At 41.0% G+C, this 8300-nt stretch overlaps 1 long non-coding RNA gene across 1 annotated transcript; it reads right to left on the bottom strand.

The window, feature by feature from the left end:
• Nucleotides 1-1649: 1649 nt before the first annotated feature.
• Nucleotides 1650-8300, bottom strand: LOC116422212. The gene is made up of 3 exons (XR_004232775.1): nucleotides 7888-8300; nucleotides 3402-3486; nucleotides 1650-3196 (listed from the first exon to the last, which is right to left on the bottom strand). It is a non-coding gene; the product is annotated as an uncharacterized LOC116422212 (long non-coding RNA).

Raw genomic sequence — 8300 nt, 5'->3', positions numbered from 1 at the left:
CATGTGAGGAATTTCTAAATTCCTATTAAATTATTAAACTATTACTCACAAATAAACAGAGTATACTCTTGAAGTCAAATGTTTTTCTCCTACCCTTTCAATACTGAGTTTAATATACTTCTTAGTCTAGTGAAAGTCCTACCTTAAAGGGGGTGGGGATGGGTTCAAAATAGATGGGCAATTAAACATGTATTTGAAATTAGGATCCTAGACCTCTGAAACACATTGTTTAGTGGTTTTGTCATAAAGTAAGGGCATCTTCAATTTTAGTTTTGGTTTAATGAGTCATTTAATTGTTCAATATGTCTACCAGTGCAATACAATATGAATGTATTATACATATATGTGTAAATATACATGCTTGTGCATATATATAATGTACATGTTCAAGATGTATTCAAATCTATATATGTATGTATGTATATATATATATATATATATTTAATGTGCAATTGTGTTTAGTTTTGAGGGAACCCCTGGGAGACTTTTGTAACAGCAGAGTCAATGAATAGAAACATCACTATATAAAAGAGGTTCTCTTTGTCAAGGTTTAAATGTGCATGCACTATAATTGTACCCCTTGGAAAATTTTGAACATCTGCTCACCTGAGTATGTGAGTAGCAAGAAAGGTCCACTTATTTGTCCTAGTAAAAATGACTGAAAAGAAGAAAAAGTGATTCAATATAGCTCATGTCCTGAAACATTCTTTCTTAGAATGCTGTAAAACTGGGATACATCTTTGGCTGTTTCTTCTTGAGTGACCAGTAGCCAGCCAATGGATTTTTCAAATTTTCCTGATCTTGGCAGAAAAGTTGGAATATCATCTTATGAATTGGAATCCATCATGGAAAACTCAGAAAATAGTTACCAGAATCTGTCAGATATAAATAGAAGAAATATTGCTGTTCCCAATATTTTTGACCCTTCAGATTTATTCAAACATTGACTGGGGGAAAAACCTCTTTTGAACAGTGATTTTGAGTCCTATTGTATCCATGCAGTTAGACAAGAGTGTGGATGGATTACCTCTTAACTAAACGTAAAAAGCCTTTTGCTAATCTCTGGAGCTAGAGATAAGGGATAGAGTGCAGAATGAATTCTGATTCTACCTTAGGAGCTGGGCAACAGAAGTGGATATTCAAGTAACTTCCTCTGGTAAGTTGTTACAGAGACTGTCAGGGTAAAAGAAAAGTGGGTAAAAATTAACTCTACGGTAACAAACAAGTAGGTAGATGGCCTTTATCTCCCCTTTCCAATAATACAGCCAAATAGTTGTAGCAAAAACATGAGCACAACTAAGCAAAAAGCAACTCTTTGTCTACAAAATAGAACAGTACATTTTCCTATTTGATTCTAAGAGGAATCTGAGGAAATAAGCTCTGGAGAGGCCTTTGAAGGGTCTACACTATAGTGGTGTATATTGGTATTTGAATGCATGCATAATTTTTACACAGGCTGGGCCAAATTTAAACCCCAAATAAGCAGAATTTCTTTTAAATAAATAAATCCTCAGAAATCTTGTGGAATGCAAGACTTTGGAAGTCAGTGCTATATACTCAATGTTAAATTCTCCCTCCTTTCTGTCTCTTTGTCTTTGATTCTCTATCTATGTCTCTCTGTATATGTCAGTCTCCCTTTGTGTCTCTGGTCTCTCTGTATATTTGTCTGTCTCTCTCTTGGATAGGGCAAAGAGTACTACCTCTCAGGGAATTGTTTCAAATAGAGCTAAAGTGTATACAATATACACTGATGCGACTTTTTAGTTTTTCTGATCTCTTTAGTTTAAAATTGCTCCCCTATACTGTACTGTCCAAATGAATGAATTTATCCATGCAGTGTACCTGAAACTTTTTAGCATTCTGGGAGTATAGAATTCAGAGCTGGAAAGAACCTAAATTGCAAACAACATGTTTCCCTATATGAATCTAATATTTATATTTTAGAATATTTACATGTAGAAATAAAAAAACTGTTATTTATATGTTTGAAATTTTTGCTATATTTAAAATGCCTTCTAATTTTCTTAGGGCTCAGGAGCAAGCCCCAGAAACCACAAGTCATGTCTGGCTGCATCAAGCTATGTATAATCAAGCTATGTATTTGCCTCCTTTATTAGTGATCCATCTAGATTCATAGAATAACTGTTAATGATGGAACAGGTTATTCAATACAAAGTACAATTTCCTTCCTGGTTATTGAAATAAAGATTTCTCATTTCTCTTTAAAATTAAATATTTTTTCCAATTAAGAAGCATAAAATTTTTGATCAGAAATCAAAAGTCTATGAAAGAATATTAATTTGCACTCCTAAGTAGGCAAATGCATTGTGGAACCTCAGTACTAAATGAAGAACAAAAAAAAAAGAAAGTATTCTTTCTCTTTTCTGCGAAAGACTGGTCTGTTAATGATCATTAAAAGAATAGATATAGTAGGAAAAGCTGTTCTAGTAGAATTTCATTCACTAAGATGTCTTGTTTATGAAAATTATATGAGAATATTATAGGAGAATAAGAAATACGTTTCAAGATTGTCCAAGAAAGGAAATGGAGTTCACTCAACTTCAATACAACTGTCCTTAACTAAAGAAACATACAAAACGATGTTTTCTTTTTCTCTTTAAAACATTAAATACAAGGAAAGGATAGTGAGCATCTCACTCCAGGGATTGTCTATTTGTTCTGAAAGAATATTTTGTAGGCACTTTAGAGTAACTGTGGAAATCATAAGGAATTGGTGGTGTATTTCCTATTTTAGAAACTACGGTGCCTTGAAGCAAAAACCCAATTGCAGCTTATTTTTTAATGGAATATCGAATTAAAGTCTTCAGGATTAAGGTTTTCCTGCCTGAGCAGATGTCAGTGACTAACTACTTAGACAAGGCATGGTGGAAACTTGGTCTTCACCACATTGTGGAAGGCTGGTATCCCTAGTAAAGATGAGACATATCATGTCTACCCCATCAACAAGATCAAAGTCTTCTTCTTTAATAGGATCCAATACATGTCAAACCTCATTCCAATCAAATCGTCCGTAAATGAATTCAAGATGAATATGTCATAGAATAATGTGACAGTGGCATCTCAGAAGGTCAGGGGTGGTTGTTCCAACGAGAGAGTCGTCAAATATTAATTCTAGAGCTCCGGAACGAGTCATCTTTGAACAGGATTTACCGGGCTTTGGTGGGGCGGGATGGCCCTGATTTGTGTTTATGCAAGTAAATGAAATACAAAACTCAAAAAATGGATTCATTTAGCCTAAGAATTGAACAAACCTCAATCGTTCGTGCGTTCCTATCCCTCCCACCCACAAATCCCCCAAACCAAAATTAAAAAAAAAAATAAAAAAGCAAGCAACTTCATCGAACACTCACGAGATACTTAATTGGGGGGGAGAAACTTACTTGATTCTTTGAGGGCGTTTCTGTAAAGTCGTAATCTTTTCCTCATTACCAAGGAAGTCTTGTATCTCATTTTCTGACTTTGACCCTGTTTGGGGAGAAAGGGGTGGGGGGAGGGGAGGAAGTAACCAGTAAAAAAAAAAAGAGTGAGTGTGCTGGGAAAGTCTTCCCCCAGCCTTTGTCTGGAAGACTCCTGAAGAAGCCTAGACAAGTGGGAGTGAAGGATGATACTTAGGGTGGACGGCGTCTGCTTCCTTCTTGGCCATTTCCAAGCATGAAGGCCAAGATGGAGACTGAACAGAACTGCCCACTTTTATAGCGTAATGAAGTTTCTGTGCGTGATTTCGGCAGGGGTGGTGGGATGCTCGCGGGGGTGATGGTAATAGTAAGAAGAAAGGCAAATTATTATTCAAACTGCTCAGAAATTTGCACCATGACTCCTCATTGAGGTGTTTTTACACTCATTTTCTAGTAGTTTACCCAAATGAAACTTCGAGAATTTGAAATTATGCTTTGAACTTCCCACTTTAAAAAACAAAAATAAAAACACTATGTTAATTATATGGTTTTCATAAAATTCGACCGGTTCAGCCTACACACTGTGGTCTAGGTAGTTAGGAGACAGAGAAAAGAGTCGGAGCAAATGTTCAAGCTGAGTAGAAACTTGCTTGGCTCACTGTGATCTAATAAGGTGTTCTTATGGATTTTATGCATGTACATTTGTGTGTATGGGTTTACACATTTTCATGGACGCAGACTTCTTATTGCCCACCCCAATTTAAAAATACAAGTTTGCCCCAATCAAGTTGTCTAATTAGAAGCATGGAATTATTTGGCACTGGCAGTTAACTCACTTTCTACTAGGCTGTGAGAAACACAAGATAAATAAAGTGTAATATAAATTCATTAGATTCACTTGTCCCAGATGAGAACTGCCCCACCCTTCTCTTCATCACCTATGCTTAGGCCCTGAGTTCTGGAAAGTCGTGATGGAGAAAGAAGTCTAGCTTGTCAAGCCCTACCCTTCCTTTCCCAGAAGAAGAGGAAGGCAAAAGCCAGAACTGCAGATCTCTTCCCTAATGCAAATTGAATGAATCACTCTGGACTCCCTCTAGACAAACACTACAATCCTTTAAATGGAGGCAGTTTGCCTGCCCCCCGACATTTCAGCAGGCAGAACAAGCCCTGGTTTAACTTGTTGAACCTGAGGCTAAAGGAGATTCTGGCTCAAAGGCCCTCCGATTTCCTATAATCAGGAAATCCCCAGCCTCCCTTCTTGGCCATTTCCAATCCTTCTGCGGCCTTCCATTTTCCCTTTGGCATTGACTATCTTGAGAACGACAGAGAAAAATGCAGGAAGGCCAGATTTATCTTCTTAGAAGTGATTTGGAACATTTTTTTCTTTTTTTTTTTTTCTAAAAGAAGCATATAATTTCCAAAGTTATTTGTTATTATTAATACAAATAACAATCATAATAATACTAATAATAAACAGAGACTTTGAGATATATTTTGTATAGAAGAAGGCTATGCTGAGACCTTTACCCCCAAAAGGGATTGAGTAAAATTTATTTTATATCACATATCTGCTGACGGGCAGATACTAAATACAGTATAGGTTAAAGGAGGCCAGGATGACCTCCAGTGCAGAGCAAAGTGCTTAGATGCCACCTTTTATCATTAGACACTCACAGCAACAATCTAAGCAAATATTATTTGAAACCTGATTCTCCAACAATAATCTCTTTTCTAACAGCATCTACATTAGGACACATGCTACTGCCAAGTGATTAGACATCTGGGAGAAACTTTCAGTTGCTTTTGAGAAACAGATTTTCCCTTCAAACCAGTGAGCCAATCCAAGCTCTCAGAAGCAGAGAAACTTGTGGCTATTTCCCCTGAGGCCTTTCCTTCCTGGCCTCTCCCTTGCCCCACTGCCTCTTATACCCAAATGCTGGGGTAATAAGTGAGTCTTTGGGGGACCAACAGAAGGGTCAGTAGTTAGCACCAGATGCTTGTTTGATGAAGTTATGTTTCTGCCCTACTTGGAGAAAAAGAAGCCAACTGACTCAATCCTAAATCTGATCCTGATCCTGAAGCCACCTGCAAAAGTTGGGGTGGCAAAAAGACTGGACTTGATTTTCCTGACGAGTTTTATTTTTTTTTTCCCCTTCAACCCTTAAGTAAGGAAAATGAAGCCATTGATCCAAACTGAATGATCAGATGGGAAAGGAATGGAGAATGGAGGAAAGTGGAATCAAAAGTAAGGCAGTCCTTGTCTTTGGGGCCGTTTCTCAAGTTAGCCAGGCAAGACACACAAACGCATTTACACACCCCATCACTTGAACTGTGCCTTGTGCACGTGGTTGGACCTAGGTCAGAGGTCAAACTCTAGGCTACTTCCAAAACCGGCCACTTCAAAGGTTTTCGCCTTCAACGCTTCTCCAAATTGATTAACTACATTTGCAACAATCACTGAAGAAAATGAGTGCCTATCTCCTCCAATCTAACCCTGGCTGGCCCCGCCGCCGGTGCCCCAAATCTAAGACTTCTCCAAGACGAATCGGCTTTCTTGGGACAGAATGGGCACAGGTCTCTAGCTTTAGTGTCTTTACATTTTCTTCCTTTCCTATACTCCCCTCCTTCCCACGTCCCAAACGCAAGGTATTCCCAGGGACAATGGGGAGGAAAAAAGGAGTCAGAGAAGACATTTGTAACTACAATTGCCTTCACGCTCTTTTCTCTGCTAGAACTGTGGGTTTAAGAGGTGGTGGTGATAATGGTGGGGAGTGTATTAAAAAAAAAGAAAAGAAAAGAAAAAGAAAAAGAAAAAAGAATGCTACTCTTTCTTTCCTGTAAATGCCCCTCTCATTTACTCCAGTCCCTGGGGCTGAATATCTATCCCCTCCCCCATTCCACAATCCCTCCCCGGGTGGGCTCTGTCCAGTAGACCGCTGGCTGGCCCCGGAATTGGAAGGGAAGCGCCGGCCGCTAGCCAGCAGAGATGCGCTGGCTAGCTCCGGACAACGCAAACCTTTTCCCCTCCAAAGGCCGGGATTTAACCCTTCGTTAGTCTACGCGAAAACAAGGTTTGTGGCTTACAAAAAGTCTCAGGGTCTGGGAGATTCTTTAGTAAGCACTTGGGGAGCTGAGAGGTTGAGGGAAATGACCCCGTTCTGGAAGCGAAGCCGGAGTTCCTAAGGGACAAGTTTTTCGCCGACCACGGACTAATGCAGCCCAGGGGCACGGCTTAAATGCTCTGCGCTTCAAAAGGCGTTTGTTTGTTAGTGACTGACTTTTACACTACTCTGACCTTACACACACACACACACACACACACACACACACACACACACACACACACACACATTATCCCCCAATCTTCCCTTCTGTTCGGCCCGAATTTCAATTCAAATGGGTCCAGCCAGAGGAACTCCCAAGACGCTAGGGTAGGAATCCTTCTCACCCTTTTCAAAATCTTTCCTTTCAGTTCGTGGCAACTTGGAGACTCCCTAACAAAGCACTACTTCGCTCTCTCAGTAGCTTCACTTGTCTCCTTAACATCGCCTGTTCGGCTACCTCAACAATCGCTCTAGGGCAGAGGAAGTTAGCTGCGGCAGCCGAGGGCTTCCCGGAAGGGAAGGGAAGAGTCTATTACTTGGCCCTCAAAAAAAAGAAAGGCGAGAGTGTTCCTAACAGTCTGTTTCAGCACGAGTAAAAGCTACACTTGGCCCCGAAGCCAGGAAGTCTCCAGCTTGACCCATGAGCCAAGATTTGTGTTGGGGAGGGCAGTCAGAAGTCTGGGGAGCTCTGCTTTCTTGCTCAGGATAAAAACGGAGAATACCCCGCACCCGGATCCGAGTTGGGCTGGCGAAGCTTATTGCCTTTGACCTGGGCTAAGTAATTGTAGTCTCTTTCCCCTCGCCCTTAGCCTCATCTCCTCCAAATCCCAACAGAGATGGGGACAGAGAAAAAAAAAATCCTTCGTAGCTTCCTCTGGGGGTCCCACACCCTTTATCCCAGATCTTTTAGAAAGCTGATTCCACCCTACCCCCAACACCCCCTCCTCCCAATAACTCACATCCCCATCCCCATCCCAAACAGGTTCCTTTCCCTTTCCTCACCCTGGATCCCCAAATCAAATGTGGGGAGGGGAGGGTGTGGAAAAATGTCTTGATTTCTATAAGAACCAAAATTTCCCTCCCATCCCTTTACCCCTCTGCCCCCTGGGGAGGAGAGGGAGAATTAAACCAGAAAGTTGCCCATTTCAAGAAGTACCAATCTGCCTTTCTCTTTTCTCAACGTGTCCTTACCCCTAGTTATGAAAAAAAAAAGTGGGGGGAGGGGGTAATGCCACGGTACCTTTCCCCCTCTGGGAAGAGTGTGCCGAAGCCATACCCTAAGGATGCAAAGTTGGTTTTAGCCGGGTGGGGGGAGATTGGGTGCCAGTCCCCTTCTTCCCGCCTGCTTCCCTGTAGCATGCACTTACCCCACTCCACCTGTTGAAGAGAATCCCTCATTTCTGTACATCACTTCGAGGTGGACGATGGGGAAAAAGAACCCCGCTAACCACGTCTTTTGTGGTTCCAGCGAGGCGGTCATCCTTCATTTCTTCTTTTCGGGCTTTCTGGAAGCAGTTAGGGAATGTATGATGGAGCAGAAATGAGCCGTCAGGATGATATTTTAATGGCTTATATGTCACGTTGGTGCATGTGGCTTTGAACTGGAGCCGCTCTCGTTTCCTGCAGAGAGCGCCGCAAATCCCACTTGATAACTTCTACAACCCACAACTTTTTTCCCCCTACATTCACTCTTACCCTGTATATTTTGACGCGCTGGCTAAAAATACCCTCTTGTTAACCTCGCCATTAGGTTTTTACAATGACTGGCCAGGATGAGGTT

This window comes from Sarcophilus harrisii, chromosome 3, assembly GCF_902635505.1.
Source record: "Sarcophilus harrisii chromosome 3, mSarHar1.11, whole genome shotgun sequence".
NCBI classification, from domain to species: domain Eukaryota; kingdom Metazoa; phylum Chordata; class Mammalia; order Dasyuromorphia; family Dasyuridae; genus Sarcophilus; species Sarcophilus harrisii.
This window is presented reverse-complemented; position numbering and strand designations above follow the sequence as displayed.